This window comes from Dryobates pubescens, chromosome Z (genome assembly GCF_014839835.1).
Source record: "Dryobates pubescens isolate bDryPub1 chromosome Z, bDryPub1.pri, whole genome shotgun sequence".
Classification (NCBI taxonomy): Eukaryota; Metazoa; Chordata; class Aves; order Piciformes; family Picidae; genus Dryobates; species Dryobates pubescens.
Window position 1 is genome coordinate 131,066,496 of NC_071657.1, and position 16,455 is coordinate 131,082,950.

Consider the following 16,455-nt stretch of genomic DNA (forward strand, 5'->3'; position numbering starts at 1 on the left):
GAACCATTTGTTGCTCAGATTTAAACACTGTTTGAGTTGAAAAGTGGAGTATAAAAAAAAACAACTAAGATATGTGAATTTTGGGCTTTTTTTTTTTTTACTTGAACTAAACTATCAGTCTTTTAAGCAGGTGCATCTGCATTTACTTCAGCCAAAAACCTCAATCAGTGTTGTATGCACTAAGAGTCTTGATTTGGGGTGAAGGGGGTGGGGGACCAAAATTTAAACTATAAGTTTATTTTATTGTAGTCCTCAATTATCTTAAGATGTCGTGTATGGGGTTAACTTTTTTTTTCCTTGGTTTTTGGTTGGTTTTAATTGATTTTATTTTCTTTTTACACACTGGCAATTTTAACAGTTTTAATTTAAAAGAAATGGGTCACGCCTAGCCAGTTTTTATCTCTTATTTTTAGCATCAAATTGAACTGTCAAAGCTTTTGTTGCAAATCTGTTTTAATTTCATGATGTGATGGTACCAGAATGATTAAATGATATGTGGGGGGAGGGGAAGGGGGGGGGGGGGAATGCAGGGAAACATTAAAATGTATTGTCTTTAAAAACAAACACTTAAACTATTTATAATTTTGACAAGCTTAGTTTTATTTTTGTAGGGAAACTTTTATTCCCCATAAAGTTATTACTGAAATGGAAGGGGGAAAAAAAAAAAAGAAGTGATGGTTACATTATTAAAGTTGAAGTTGGCAATACTTAGTGATGTGAAGTGTGGTGATTTCCCCCTCCTCCCCCCCCCCCCCCATTTTACCTTTATCTCCTGGTGTGGTCGTTTTGTACCAGACTTCCTCATAGCAATAAATGGTGAGGGGAGATGCAGCTTGTCTTAAACATCAAATAGGTTTGCCTATAACAACACAGCCTTTGCAATGTGAGTGTCACAGTCATACATTATTTTTGTCTCCTGCTTTTGGTAAAGAAGAATCAAGGGAAAACTAAAGCAATCGATTTGCTAAAACAAAACAAAACAAAACAAAACACAAACCAAAAAACCCCAAACTGCCAACAAAAACTCCCCCACCCCCCCCCCAGAAAAACCCAAACCACAACCAAAAAAACCCAGCAACCACCCAAGAACAGTCAACGAACAAAACCAAATCAATTAATAACAGAAACCCCCACATCACCAAAAAAAAAAATCGAACCAAACCAAACATTCAAAGCAACCACCCTACCCGAAGAAAACAAACGAACTCCCAACCCCAACGCACTGAAATTGACAGACGCACCTTGAAAGCTACCATTGATTTCCCACGTTTACCTCACGCTCCGCCCCTGACGGTTCCCGCCCGGGCGCTGTTGAGGCGAGCAGTGGTGCCGGCCGGGCGGTCCCAGCCTCGGAGGAGGGCTCGGCGCTGGGCGGGCGAATGGACGTTCTCCGAGGCGGGGAGCCCTGGCGGCGTCGACGTGTAAGCCCTGGGCACCGTGTGAGGGAGGAGAGGGGTGGCGACCGTCCCGCCCCCGTGAGGGCGGGCGGAGGTGCGTGAGGAGGGCCGCGGGGGGGCGTGCGGAGGGTCGCCATGTTTTGCCTCACGAAGGTGGCAGAGAGGGTTGCAGCGGGGCTTTGCTCTTACCTCCCTTCGCCGCAGAGGGAGCGCAGCTGCGGCCTTGCAGTGGCTGCTGTCCCACCGTGGTTGGGTGGGAGAGCCCACGGGCGAGTGGTTTCTCCCGATAAATACTTGCAGAAACGCGAGGCGAGCACTGAGAGGAAGTGTCCTGTGCTGGAGGCAAACCCCAGGATCTCTTCCTCAGGAAATACCTTTTGTCTCTCGTTAAAGTTTTTTAGCGGTTTTCTCTGTAAATGTGTATGCTTCATTTTATGGGTATTTATGTTTCTCAAAAGCAGCTTAATAGTTCCTGAATCAGTCGATAGAATTGAGCTGCTTTGCTGTTCACTTAGTCCTCCCTCTCTCTTCCCCGGGCACCGCAGCCCTGCAGCAGAGATGATAATGGTTTGACCAGTGCCTGGAAGGCTGATTCATGCAAGACCTCCTAACAGCCACATGACTACTTGTGCACTTGCTAACACTTGTTGATAGCAAATATTCCACTATTCAGATGGGGTCGGCTTGGTCTTTAAAGATACTAGACTCAGCAAAAATACTCACCATACAAGTAAGTGGGCATGTGTCTCCACTTAGAGCAGGTATATACTACTACTCTCTTAGCCTGGAGAAGAGGAGGCTCAGGGCTTACCTTATTGCTGTCTACAACTACCTGAAGGGAGGTTGTAGACCGGTGGGGGTTGGTCTCTTCTCCCAGGCAACCAGCACCAGAACAAGAGGACATAGTCTCAAACTGCACCAGGGGAGGTTTAGGCTGGATCTTAGGAAGAAGTTCTTCACAGAAAGAGAGATTGGCCGTTGGAATGGGCTGCCCAGGGAGGTGGTGGAGTCACCATCACTGGATGTGTTTAGGAAGAGACTTGATGGGGTGCTTGGTGCCATGGTTTAGTTGGTTAGATAGTGTTGGATAATAGGTTGAACTCAGTGATCTCAGAGGTCTTTTCCAACCTGGTTATTTCTATTCTATTCTATTCCTAAAATTATAAGCCAGAAAAAGGAAACCTTGTGGGGTTTGGCCATTTCAGGGGCTGGATCTTGGAGACCAGAGGAGGTGCAGTGTGGAGCTGGAGCAGGACAGCAGTACTGCCTGTGGAGCTGCTGGGCTGCTCCTCTCCATGGTAGGGATTGCCAGGTTGTTGCAGCCTTTGTCTTCTTTCAGTCTTAATTTTTAGCATTGAAATTTGTTAACTTTTGCAGTAAAAGATAACTAAAATTACTCTTCTGACTCCCTTCTTCACATAAGTGTACAGCTCTTTTCTCATACTCCCAGGTTCCCTGAATGGGGCTTTCTGGCAGCAGTCTTTGCAACTTTTGCTAGCATTTAATTTTTACTGTCTCCTATTGATCCAGAATCATTCATGTACGTTCCCCTGCTTCATCTTGAAGTTCAATAGCATACTTGTGTTTGTTGGGAAATACTTGTGCTTTCGAAACTTCTCCCATGCTTTTTATTCTGCAAGAGCATATAAAACTTAAGTTCATATGCAGGAGAAATCATGTTTGTTGTTCAACTGCAAAATAAACCCACTTTTTTAAACAGGTGAATTTAAAGCAAAACAATGATGGACAATGCAGTACTCCTACCTATCTGTAGAGAGTAGTAAATCTCAGACTAATCTCAGACTAATCACTGGAGGTTTTTAGGAGGAGACTTGACAGGGTGCTTGGTGCCGTGGGTTAGTTGCTTGGGCGGTGTTGGATTGGTTGATGGGTTGGACGCGATGATCTTGAAGGTCTCTTCCAACCTGGTTTATTCTATGTATCTTCTATGTATCTATGTAATGTTAGGGAAGGGAGACCATCTGGAGGGACCTTGGCAGGCTGGAGAGGTGGGCCCATGCCAGCCTCATGAGGTTCAACAGGACCAAGTGCAGGATCCTGCATATAGGTCAGGGCAATCCCAGGCACTGATACAGGCTGGGCAGGGACTGGCTTGAGAGCAGCCCTGAAGAAAAGGACTTGGGGGTACTGGTGGACGAGAAGCTCAGTTTGAACTGCTGGTGTGCACTTGCAGCTCAGAAAGCCAAATTGTATCCTGGGCTGCATCAAGAGAATTGTGGCCAGCAGGTTGAGAGAGGAGATTCTAATCTTCTGCACTGTTCTTGTGAGACCCCACCTGGAGTACCATGTCCAGTTGTGGAGCCTGTTACAGAGGTGCTGGAATGCGATCATCCTGGCTATGAGGGTGATCAGAAAGCTGGAGCTCCTCTCCTATGAGGACAGGCTGAGAGAGTTAGGAATGTTCAGTTTGTAGAAGAGAAGGCTCTGAGGAGACCTTATTGTGGCCTTCCAGTATCTGAAAGGGGACCTACAAGAAAGCTGGGGAGGGACTTATGAGGGTGTCAGGTAGTGTTAGGACTAGAGGAAATGGATTCAAGACAGAGGAGGGGAGATTTGGATGTCAGGAAGAATTTCTTCACCATAAGGGTGGTGAGACAGTGGAACAGGTTGCCCAGGGAGGTGGTGGAAGCCCCATCCCTGGAAGTTTTTAAGGCCAGGCTGGATGTGGCTCTGGGCAACTTAATGTAGTGTGAGGTGTCCATGGCAGAGGGGTTGGAACTCTGATCATCCTTGTGGCCTTTCTCTAGACACCTTCCAGCATGTCCATATACATCTGATACATCCTTTTGGTCCAGTTAATAAAGAAGACTTAAGAAGTTAGATCTAAGACTTTTAAATGTTGCTAAATGATTGCTCTGCAAATACTAAGATAATTGTATGCTCTTCTGTACCTTCCCATTTGTAAATGGTTTCCTGGAAATGCTTCAGAGCTTTTTGTTACCTGCTCCCAAGTACACAGCAAATGTCCTACTGCTATATTAGAAAACACAGACCCAAAATTGGTGGCATATAAAAGTCTTACTACAGTACCATTTTTAAAAGGTATAAATATGGTTTATTCTTTAAAAGTAACATGCAAAACATTTTTGTGGGAGTTCTTCTAAATAGGAGTCTGTGGGTTTTTGACATAGAAGTAGTGATAAGCTTGCTTTGTGGTGTTTTGTGTGGGTTTTGTTCTCCTGTTTCAGGAGAAAATTGCTGTCTGAACTCAGTCACTGAGTTCAGCACACTCTTACTTCAAAACCTGTTACTGAGCACAGAGCTGGAGAGAAAGGCAATTTGCATAGTTCTCAAACATTTTTAGAGCAGCTTGAAATGCAAAAGACCTTTTCACTGTAATAGAAGACTTCCTCTTACCTATCCATGTGATCCATCTTAGTTGTCTGGCAGCTGTGAGGAGGCAGAATGGTAGGTGCAGGAGGAAACTTACAGACAGTGGGAAGCAGAGGGCTGAAGTGGTGTCAGTAGCACATTTTGCGTCTGCTGTCTTACCCAGAGTGTGATCAAAATATAGACTGTGTTGAAAGTTCAGGCCAGGGAAAGACCCTGTGATCTGCTTAGGAAACAGGTTTGGTGCTGTGGACTCTGGACTCTCCTGTTCTGGAGGAATTATTTCCCTCTTGATGTGTAAGTGGATAAATAGCCAGTACAGCATAAGCAACTCCCAGCCCAGAGCAGTTTGAGCCAGGCAGTTCAAACACTCCCTGGTGCTAGCTTTATGGTATTTTTCAGGGGAATACTGAATAGCTTGGGACTTGTTTGTCTGAAAGATACTGTCTTGTCTTGTGTGATACAGAAGTGAGATCTGGAACAATTTCAGTTGCCATTGTGCAAGCTGAAATTAGAAGTGTTTTCAGCTGTAGCAGGTTGTGGATGCCTCATCCTTCTAAGTGTTTTAAGACCAGGCTGAATGAAGATTTAAGCAGACTGGTCTAGTGGGAGGTGTCCCTGCTCATGGCAGGGGATTGGAACTAGATCTTTAAGACCCCTTCCAGCTCTTCCATTCTATAATTTGACACCTTGCACTGAGGCACCCATTCCTAGCAAATGTCTTCTCAAAGCTGTTTCCTTCCCACCTTCCTCATAGGTGCTATTATAAATTGTCTTTTAAAGTCTCACTCTTTTGTCCTCCACTTCCTTCTCTACAACGTTCAGAAAGGGACAACTGGAGTTTTGCAGAGTGTATTTTAAATCTGAGGACCAATCCTGCAAACACTCTGTGTTGCTAATCTAACCTTTTTCATGATGCTGTGTAAAATACTGGTTTGGTTCTGTTTTTCTTGAGTGTGTTGATACTGCCATGGATCTTCTCTGAGGATATTTTTAGAGACTGGATTCAGTCAGCTGAAATCTTGCAACATGAACAAGGCTGTAGTAAGTGTGGTGGGTGATGATGCCTGATTTAGGTAAATGCTGTTTTCCATATGAGTGGATATTCTAGGTAATTAGAGCAGTTCTGTTGCCTTCACTTTACTACAAACAGACATGGGGGAAGTCTAGTGCAAAAGACACTTGTATTAGCTATCTGCATCTACATATAGCTTTATAGCCTAGTGCATAGCATGATAGAAAATAGCTTTACAAGTCTAAGATTTCTCTTTAAATACAGAATCTGGTATGTGATCAGAAATTTCAGCTGTTTCCAGCATGCCTTGGGAGGCATTGGAATGTCAGTATATTTTATGACAGCAAAGTTCAGCCTCTGCTTTTTTCCCAGGCTGAGCTGTTGTACTGAGCAGTGGCTCCAAGGTTCCCCCTTTGGATAAACAGGTGCTTTCTGTACACCAGTAATCCTAGACAATTCTTTAGGTCTGACAGCTGATACTTTGAGAATCCATCCTGTTTGCTCGTTACATTTTTCCATAGATGTGAGTGAGCAGATGCTGGACGTTTTTCTATCTGTTTAGCTATGCTCTGGCTGAATGCTCAATAAACAAAGTCAGAATCCATGGGGCATTTAGTGATACTGGCAGAGGAAGGTAGCTTAACTTTTATGGAGTATCTTTTAACACCTGTCACCAAGTGGCAGTGCACAGTTTCAAATGTAAAGGCTAGAGTGAAAATGCAGCTCACGTGTAAAGAACATGTCTATCTTAGTAAATAAAAGACAAATGAGAGGAATGTTTCTAGGCAGATAACCCACTTTGTAGTATTTCCTTAAACAGTGGGTCTATGATGGGCCATGTCCATTGCACTACATCAGAGCCTGGACCAGTCAAAAAGTAGGAGGATGCTGTTTTTCCACGGTGGGGCTTAATCACTGCTAGTGTTTCTCCTTTTGAGACTCAGGGGTGACCTTATTACTCTCTACAACTACCTGAAGGGAGGCTGTAGACAGACGGATGTTGGTCTCTTCTCCCAGGCAAGCAGTACCAGAACAAGAGGACACAGTCTCAGGCTGTGCCAGGGGAGGTTCAGGCTGGATGTTAGAAAAAAGTTCTATACAGAAAGAGTGATTGCCCATTGGAATGGGCTGCCTGGGGAGGTGGTGGAGTCGCCATCACTGGAGGTTTTTAGGAGAAGACTTGACGGGGTGCTTGGTGCCGTGGGTTAGTTGTTTGGGCGGTGTTGGATTGGTTGATGGGTTGGACGCGATGATCTTGAAGGTCTCTTCCAACCTGGTTTATTCTATGTATGTATTCTTTGATACCCTACACAGGAGTTCCCGGAGTTACAATGTCAAAAGATCTGGAGACTTCACCTGAGGATTTTGCCTTGTTAAATGCTTTCAAAACAAGAGGAGAAAGCAACTGCTAAGCAGGTATCCAGTTAAAAAAAAAAAAGTCCTTAGTCCTTTAGAATCATAGAATCATTTAGGCTGGAAAAGACCTTTAAGATTATTGAGCCTCACCACTACCCTAACACAACTAAGTCTGCTGCTAAACCATGTCCCCTAAGGCGTAACGGCACACTTCTCCGGTCCTCGAGACTGACTCACCATGGACTGCTGTTTAAATAATTAAAAACATCTGATAGATGCCCTTCTGTGCAAACCTTTTTGAGGGTGGTGCAAACACAAAATTTACCCAAGTATTTTTCTGCCTCAAGATCAAAATGTATTTTAGAAATGGTTCACAGCTTACAAAGGAATTAGAGACTCATAATAGTGTGTCCTGGTACCATCACCAGTAACTGAACTGCAAGGTTGCATTTTCTTTCCTTACTTCACTACTGAAATGTTTTTATCCTGTTCCTTTTCGATGAATAAAAGGGTGTATTAGAAAGGGTGTGGTTGAGAAAGGTTCTCCTCCCCCTTGACTCTGCCCTGGTGAGGCTGCATCTGGAATATTGTGTCCAGTTCTGGGCCCCTCTGTTCAAGAAGGACCTCAGGAAACTGCTTGAAAGAGTCCAGCACAGAGCCACAAAATGATGGAGTGCAACATCTTCCTTACGAGGAGAGCCTGAGCAAGCTGGGGCTCTTTAGCTTGGAGAAGAGGAGACTAAGGGGTGACCTCATTCATGTTTATAATGTTGTAAAGTGTGAGTGCCAAGAGGATGGCGCCAGGCTCTGCTCGGTGATGCCCAATGACAGAACAAGGGGCAATGGGTGGAAGCTGAGGCATAGGAAGTTCCATGGAAACATGAGGAAAAATGTTTTCACTGGTGAGGGTGATGGACCAGGCTGCCCAGGTGGGTTTTGGAGTCTCCCTCTCTGGAGATATTCAGAACCCATCTGGATGTGTTCCTCTGTGATCCTGCTCTGTCAGGGGGGTTGGACTGGATGATCTTTCATGGTCCCTTCCAGCCCCTAATATCCTGTGATTCCATGGAATGGCCTTTCAGGCCTGCCTGATTTAGCCAGGCTTCCTAGATGTGGTAGTTCTGTAGGTGCTCTTCCTGTTCCAAAAGTTCCAAGCGCTACAGGCTAGTCTCAATTAGAAAGAATTCTCAACTATTACTGAACATTTTTTAGTCTTACATAAATATGTGGAAATTAAAAAATAAATGAGACCAGAATGATCAATCCATGCAGAGTGAGACCAGAATTCAGCTGTTAACTTTTTGTCAGCTGTCAGTCAGTCACAGGCTGTGTTACAGCCAGTGAGCTGTAAGGGAAGCTCTCACTTGCTTAATGGAGTACTGGAGAAGACATCATTTTGGAGTCGGGGACCTTAGGTCACAAAACTGTAGGGTGTCAAGCTTTATTAATTTCACTGCTCTAAGGAAAATGACTCACTATAAAAATATTAAGCTAGTAGATATGGGTTTTGTAGTTTTACCCAAGGATTACTTACAGGACTCTCATGTGACCTTGTGGAACGTGGGCCCCTCAGCTGAAGGGAAAGAAGTAGTTAAATCTTTCCTAAAAGTGATGTTCTCTCTTTTCTTGGGGATATAAAATAAATAGCAGCTAATCCATTTTGTCTTGCTGATTTAGTAATCCTACCAGTTCTTCAGTCTTCTTTAAAGTTGTTTGGGAAAACCATAGAGCTAAATTTCTCTGAAGGCTCAGAGCATATATTTTTCTTCAGAAATAAGGAGCAGAGATAAGTAGATTGACATCTCACTTCCCCTTCAAGTTACAGTTTAGGGAAACTTCTAAGGCTCTGGTTTATTTGAGGATGATAATTCAGTCTTTTTCAACCTTTGCATTTCAGGCTCTTCGTTTTGGCAACCTCTTGGTCTTATACATTCTATTAATATCTTAGGAATTCCAGACTATGGACCAGTAAGTGGCTGGCCCCATAAAGTTCAAATGGATGAGGAAGATAACAGGTTGTGGTGGATTTTTAGGCCTGTACAAAGTCAATCCAAGGACAGGACAGAAAACCCTCCTGCTATCAAGTGAAAAGGTGATGCTATAGTTAGTGAAGAAGTAGATTGATCTTTGGTGTGGTTCTCATGTTTTATATATAAATTAGAAGTCAGCTGAGATCAGTACTAGTGAGTGCAGGGACTGAGTGACTGAAAGCCCCATGGCTTTATATTTTTAAGATGTTTAAAAAATAGAGGAAAACAAAAGCAATTTGTCACAGGCTTTTGGATGGTATTTATTATGTTTAGCTGTAACCTGAACATATTTCCCTGCAAATTAAAGCAATTTGAAACTTGGACTGACTTTAAGCTTGTCCAAATTCAGAATTTGGGACATATTAAGATAGCATCAGCTGTAAGATGTGGAAGTACAGTGTCTGAAATCTTAATCTTGTGTGGATCAGAGTAATTTTGTTGGCTTTGTACTTAACCAGTAGTCATATTGGTTAACTAGGTGTGGATGGGCTGCCTAAATCCTAAATGGATTTATTTCACCAATTCAGGTAACAAGGGGGAAAGATGACATCATAAATGTCAGGTGAGGCAACCTTTGTAACCATTTATTCAGGCACCTTCAGTGTTAATTTTTGTGCTGGCAGCACTATGTACTGCACTGCAGAAGGGGCAAGCTTTTTTGGTTGTGCTCCTGTGGTTTGAGCCAAGCATGCTGTGAATGCAGCCCGCTCCAGCCCTAAGGCAGAGGATGCACTGTACTCTTCTGTAACTTTTTTCTGAAAACAACCACCTCCCAAAAAAAACCTCACCCCACAAAACCAAACAAAAACCCAAACCAAAACACACCACCACCAAGTCACCCAAACCAAACCCCAAGCAAAGAGCCCAAACCAAGCCCCAACCCCACCCCAAGAAATTGTCTTGCAATACACTACCATCAGCAATGTTCTAGCACGATAGTTTCTGCCTGTTATCTGCTGGTGTACTTGAAGGTATCTTTTCTGTGTAGTCAGAGCCTTTGAATAAAACACTATCTAGAACAAGCTGTTTGTAAAGATGAAATTCAGTTTTGTCTATAGTACCAGAACTGTGGATAAAATTAAGCAAGGAGAAAAATCACCTGAACAGAGACATTTTTCATTTATGGGGTGGGATTCAAGATCTGTGTTAAAGCTAAAAAAGGGGGAAAAAAAAAAGGCAAAAAAAAAAAAAGGCTGAAATATCTGAAGTGTCACTTGCTGTTCCTTAAAGCTATCAGAGTTATTGTTTGGTAGTACATCATCTTTGCCATTTAGTATTTCAGACTTGACAAAGGGCTGCCAGTACAAATGACAAAGGCTTTCCTTTCACAGGGCTTATGTATACGTAATTCAAAGCTGCCCTGCAGGTGTTTAGCAGAAACAACTTACTTTAAATATTATTTCATACCAGAAGTAAAATGTCAGCTGTTTGCTTGCTTTACCAAAACACTCATGATCTCCAGTTTGATCTGAAGTTGTTGGAGTTGTTCACAGAAGCCTGGTAGGCCTCAGCACTTTGAAGCAGAAACTGCAGAGTAACAACGTATCTTGAACTCCAAGCTTTGTATTGCCCCCCTGTTCCTCTTTCTTGCAAGAATGCTGTGATCAGCCTGGGGAACAACATAAGCAGAATCCTATATGCTCCTTTAGTATCACAGCTTACTGTTTTTATGAAGATGCTATCTGCCATTCTCTTGCTTTTGTCTCATCAATTGCAATACAGCTTATCTTCTAATTGAACCCAGGTATTTTGATAACCTAATGTTTTATTAGATGTATTAAGGTAATCAAAACAAACCATCTTGATTGCCTCTTGGTCTACGACCCTGTAACAAGAACAGTGCTCTGTGGCTTGTAGCTGGTAGATGGGATTGCACTGTCTCCTTATGAAGATTACATACTGATAGGAGAAGCCAGCATATATAGAACCATATATCATTCTCCTCCCAGATATAAAGTGTTACTTGGTTAGTTTAGATTGCATGTTTTTCCTTTTCTAAAAGTCAACTAAAGACATGCAGTTAACAGTTGCTGTTGGAAACACTCTAAATTACTTTTCTCTATTGCAAGCCACAGGTTTTACTTAATCTCTACCTAGAATTAACATTTGCTCTGCCCACTGCCAAATGTTTTTCATACAGCTTCACTGATATATTAGGCCTTAATTCCCTCAGACTCAATTCCAATTATCCTGATGACTCCATTATTAGTGACAACAGACCTCAGAGGACTAGTGTCACTGCATGATTATGCTCATTAGCATAAAACCTCATTTTTCACATATTAAAGGGAGTTTGTGTTTGAACAGTTTTCTACATGATGTAAGTTCTGAGACAAAACTTAATATTAGTTTTCAGTTTAACAGGCACCTCTTTTTAGCCTGGGGGAGACTCAGGGGTGACCTTATTACTCTCTACAACTACCCGAAGGGAGGTTGTAGACAGACGGATGTTGGTCTCTTCTCCCAGGCAGCCAGTACCAGAACAAGAGGACACAGTCTCAGGCTGCGCCAGGGGAGGTTCAGGCTGGATGTTAGGAAAAAGTTCTATACAGAGAGAGTGATTGCCCATTGGAATGGGCTGCCTGGGGAGGTGGTGGAGTCGCCATCATTGGAGGTTTTCAGGAGAAGACTTGATGGGGTGCTTGGTGTCATGGATTAGTTGTTTAGGTGGTGTTGGATTGGTTGATGGGTTGGACATGATCTTGAAGGTCTCTTCCAACCTGGTTTATTCTATGTATTCTCTTCCTGTACAGAATGGGTGTAAGTACTGTTTGTTCCAAGTAGAAGATTAGTTATTTGACCAATCCTAACTACTCAAGTGTAGTCTTTGCACTTACTACTTCCTGCAGAGTCCTCTTATATTTTTGAAAATTCCTTGGATGATTCCAAATCATGTCTTTTCCATGCTGTTAAGCTTGCTGGATGATGCAGGGGCCATTCTAACTCACATACAAAATTCCCATTTTGCCACAATTGTCTGAGTGGAGTTAATGCAGAAAAAAAAAGGTTTGATTTTTTTTTTTCCTAGAACACTTGAGAATGTTTCTTTTTGACATATTAAGACACAGCAGGCTTGCTGTGGCAATACTCAGAAGCCATTTGAAATAGAAATACTAGTACTGACTGAAGTAGACCACAGTTGACACCGAGCCTGTTGTTTATAGGACCAGGATACTGTCACTGCAGGTGAAGAATTATGATTTTGCTAGAGGAAGCAAATGCTGCAAAGTCACTCTTGCCAAGCAAGAGTCATGAAGCTGGTTATGATTAGCTATGCTCTTTGGCTAGGAGCCATGGTCCCTTTCCCCTAGAACCTGAACATTGGAAGGAAAAACACTGAAGAAGGTGATTCAGTTGTGTTCCATCAAGCTCCTCTTATTCCTGTTTCTAGAAAATAGTCATCTTTTGGCAGCTGGATTAAGTTCAAACTTACACACCTTCTTGAGCAAGCAGGCACTGACCATAGTTTAAGCTTAGTGAGCAATTACTGGACTGCAAGTTTTAGGCACAGTGGAGTGGATATTAGCAAAAGGTTAAGTGGCACTTGAATTTCCCCTCCCCTTGAATGAAGCATTAACCCTTTGTATTTTTTCTAAAGCAGGTGACTCCTTTATCATTCTACAGTGTTTTTCTTAACAAATATGGCTTGTTCTTAGACATTAATGACAAAAGAGACATTGTGGCAAGCTTCCATGACCCTGACAGTAGCATCATTTGGGCTGTCAATGGTGTCTTTGAGCATGAGAAGCAGCTCTATCTAGGTAATAAGCAGCTGCCTTTTCTGGTGGTGCTACTGAAAGCTTTAGTTTTCCTAAACTGGAGCATCAAAAGAAAGATAGCAGCAGTGTTGTTTCAAGCAGCTGTTAACAGTTTTTGCTACCTGATAGAAGACTCCTACATCACTGAAGGAGAAATGAAACTGGTATCACATGGTTAAGCAGAAATGAAAACAATGCAGAAATACTTGTTTTAGAAGCTTGTGAAAGCCTCAGACGTAAATAGGTTAAAAGCATCAAGTCACTTTGGTCTACAGTTCAAAAAACAATCATGTATATATTTCTTAAAGCAGTTGCACAGAATCTTTCAAGGGATTCAACTGTCTAGTCTAACCAGGACTGAGGGGAATAAGTAGCACATCTTACTGTTGCTCACAGTTCCCATTTTGGAAACAGCCTTATGAGGGACATGATTGTTCCTCTTTCCCCAGGACAGAACATACTGCTTTTAATCATTAACAGCGGTTTCTCCAGTGCCTCTTTTGTTAAACTTTTCCCTCTATTCAACCACATCAGTTTCCAAGGAAATATGAGCAAGCAGAGTTTGCACTTACATTTCTTCTCTCACCTCTGTGTTCCTTCCTGGCGCAAAGTAGTCACATGCTGTCTTGTAGACACTGTACCTAAGGGTCCCTGTGACCACATGAAAGTTCACTAGTGGTCACTGCTAGGTAGCAGGGCAGCAAGCAGAGAACAGGCTTACAAATTAGTTCAGTCTGTAGAAGCATGACATACAGTTTGCTCCTATGGAACAGTTTAACTCAAATTCAGCAACAGAAAGGTAGGAAGTTTGATAGGCAGTTTATTTTTTCTTTCCCCAAAAGTGCAGCAGTGAACAGGATCCTCTGGAAGGGCACTTTCTAAACAAACATTCAAAACAGCAGAAGGTAAGTATGCTCACAACATGCTACAGCAAAGTATGCTCACATACAGAGAGAAGGAACACAAAATTCACTTCAATTAAGTCACATGATAGCTGTTTTGTTATGATGAAACACTATAACCCATAGAGTTGGTCTTAAATTTAACTTGATTGAAAATGTATTATACCTGCTTTGGGTGTGTGTTTCCTTTTATGTATGCCTGTCACAGCTTTATCCCTCAAAATGAAGCAGCCCAATTTACTGGTAAGCATGTACTAGCTGTGTTCACTTATGCTAAAGTGCTGATACTGATTTTTTTGTTTTGGATAACATTATTAACTGTATTTCTCCCTGTATCACATCTGTTTTATCAGATCAGATAAAATTCACAGCTCTACTTTTGATGATTATTATTAAAAAGAAAAAATAACTTAAAATGCCACATTTTACCTAAACCCAACTCTGTACCGGTAAGGCCTTTTCATTTAACACAAATGCCTTCAGTAATGAAGTACAGACACAGCCATGGTTCAATAGCATATGAAATGGAATATCCAGGAAGACCATTTAGTTTTAAAATCACTTCATTTGGATTTAGATATGGATAAAAGTCAAAGTTTCTTCATAGTGGTTGTTTTAATTATCAAGGATCAGAATTAACACTGTTCAAGGCTGTAAAAATACTCAGAAATAACGGTATCATGGAAATAGACAGTAGGCAAGTGACAGACTCCTCTAAAAGCAATGGACTGAAGCAGGTATTTCCCTGGACTGACTAATTTCATTCAGTATTTTAACACAATTCTTACTACCTATGACAGGTGCCAGGTATAGTGTGGTTCTCTGACAGACACTGAGCCTAGTTACAAAATGCTTTACAGGTGTTCTACCAAATTAATACTCTTGCTGTCTGCACATCTGGTTACACATACAGAGTAATTGGTATCAGTTCTGTCAACTTCCATAGTAGTTGTGAAAACTTCCTTATTATGGCTTAAGATCACTTTAAGAAAAGTGAGTGTTAGACATCTGTCCCATAACCAAGTGGGTTTTTTCCTCCTAGGAAGCAACATAATGCACATTACTTACACTGAAACTTAACTCAAGTAGAAACTTGACATGTGACCTAGATTTGATAAGAGTTGAGGGTTTAATGTGCACCAATGTATTTCATGCTAGCCTCCACACTGTTACCAAAATAAGGTGTAAACAAAGCACAAGTCTTAAGTTTCTAGAATTATCTAAGCAAACATTACATAAATGAACTTTAGGTTTAGCTCAGTGTGAGCATGAAAACAACTTTGGCTTTGTTTTCAAAGACAAAACAGTCTGAAGGATACTGATGAACAATACTAAGGCTTGAGGGAAAAAAAAACAGGATAAAGCTACAGCTGCAGTGAAGAAAAAAAAAGTCCTGAGTATTTGAAAGCATGTAAGTAGTTTAAATATCAAAAGCCTCTGCACTGATACAGATGCTCCAGCTGAAAAGTCGCTTTTTCAAGTGACTTTATTTTCTCCAAATATTTGGTCACTCTAGAGATTTGAAACAATGACTTAGATCTGAGATAAAAGCTTCATAAAATCCAACCTGTAGGCCACCACAGAAATTTGCAGCTCTAAGCCACATGAAGGATAACTTCTGTGCTTCAGAATTAAAAGCCAAGAAAATTCAGATTCTCATGAAGTCATTGCTTGTGTCCAGTTTGTGGATCTGTGCACTGGGGTGTGCACTGTCACAGGTCTGAAAGAGTCACTTCTGTTGCCTACTTAATCACTTTGTAGGTTTTGTGTGACAAAAGTTGAAATCATGGTACTTGGGTAAAAGATCTGAAGTAACTAACTGAAAACTAAACAGTTATGCCACAGTTTGACAAGGGAACAATTATCTCTCCTGATAACAGTTCATTTGCCCACAAGCAACATGAACTTGTCTTGCAAGAGAGACAATTCAGTGTTTCTAGATGTTTTGCCAGTGAATGTGTACAAAAGTCACATGCTGACACCAGTCCGGGTGTTTTCAAGTATTACTCAAGTTTGGGTGCAAGTGATGGCTGCATTTCAGATAAGCCTCAATCAGAAGGTTGAAAAGACATCACCCTTCTGAAGGGGAATCAAGTGATAACATACCGCAGTCAGACATCTGACCTGCAGCCCTTTGGTACAAAGGCCACTTACTGCTGGTTCTGCGTAGTTACGTCTCAGCCTAAAAAGAATACGCTATGAAGCACTTAAACTCCCTAAAACATCCCTCTTAGCCTAACTTCTAGAGAACAATTACTTATTTTTAGCTAGTTGCTTTCAAAATAATTTACCTTCAAGAAATCTCCTCAACATAAGATGTCAGACAATTCAAGACATTGGGAGTTAAGAGACAGATCAACTCTGCTGTGGTGCCTTGGTTGGTTGGGGTTTTGTGTGAATTTATAGTATTACTTCTGTTCACAAGCGAGTTAGCCAAAAACACAGGCACACTTCTTTAGTACTTCTTAGTCTCACTTGTTTAACTCACTAGGAACCCTATGTTAAAGCCTAAGAGTTTTTTCAGTAGTACATAGTAACCCATTCCAGCATTTCACAATCAAAGGAGGCTGAAATTACGTTCTTGTTTGAAAGCTACCAAAGCTGTCCTACAAAATTCACTGGTCTCATTTGAAGTGAAATTTGAAA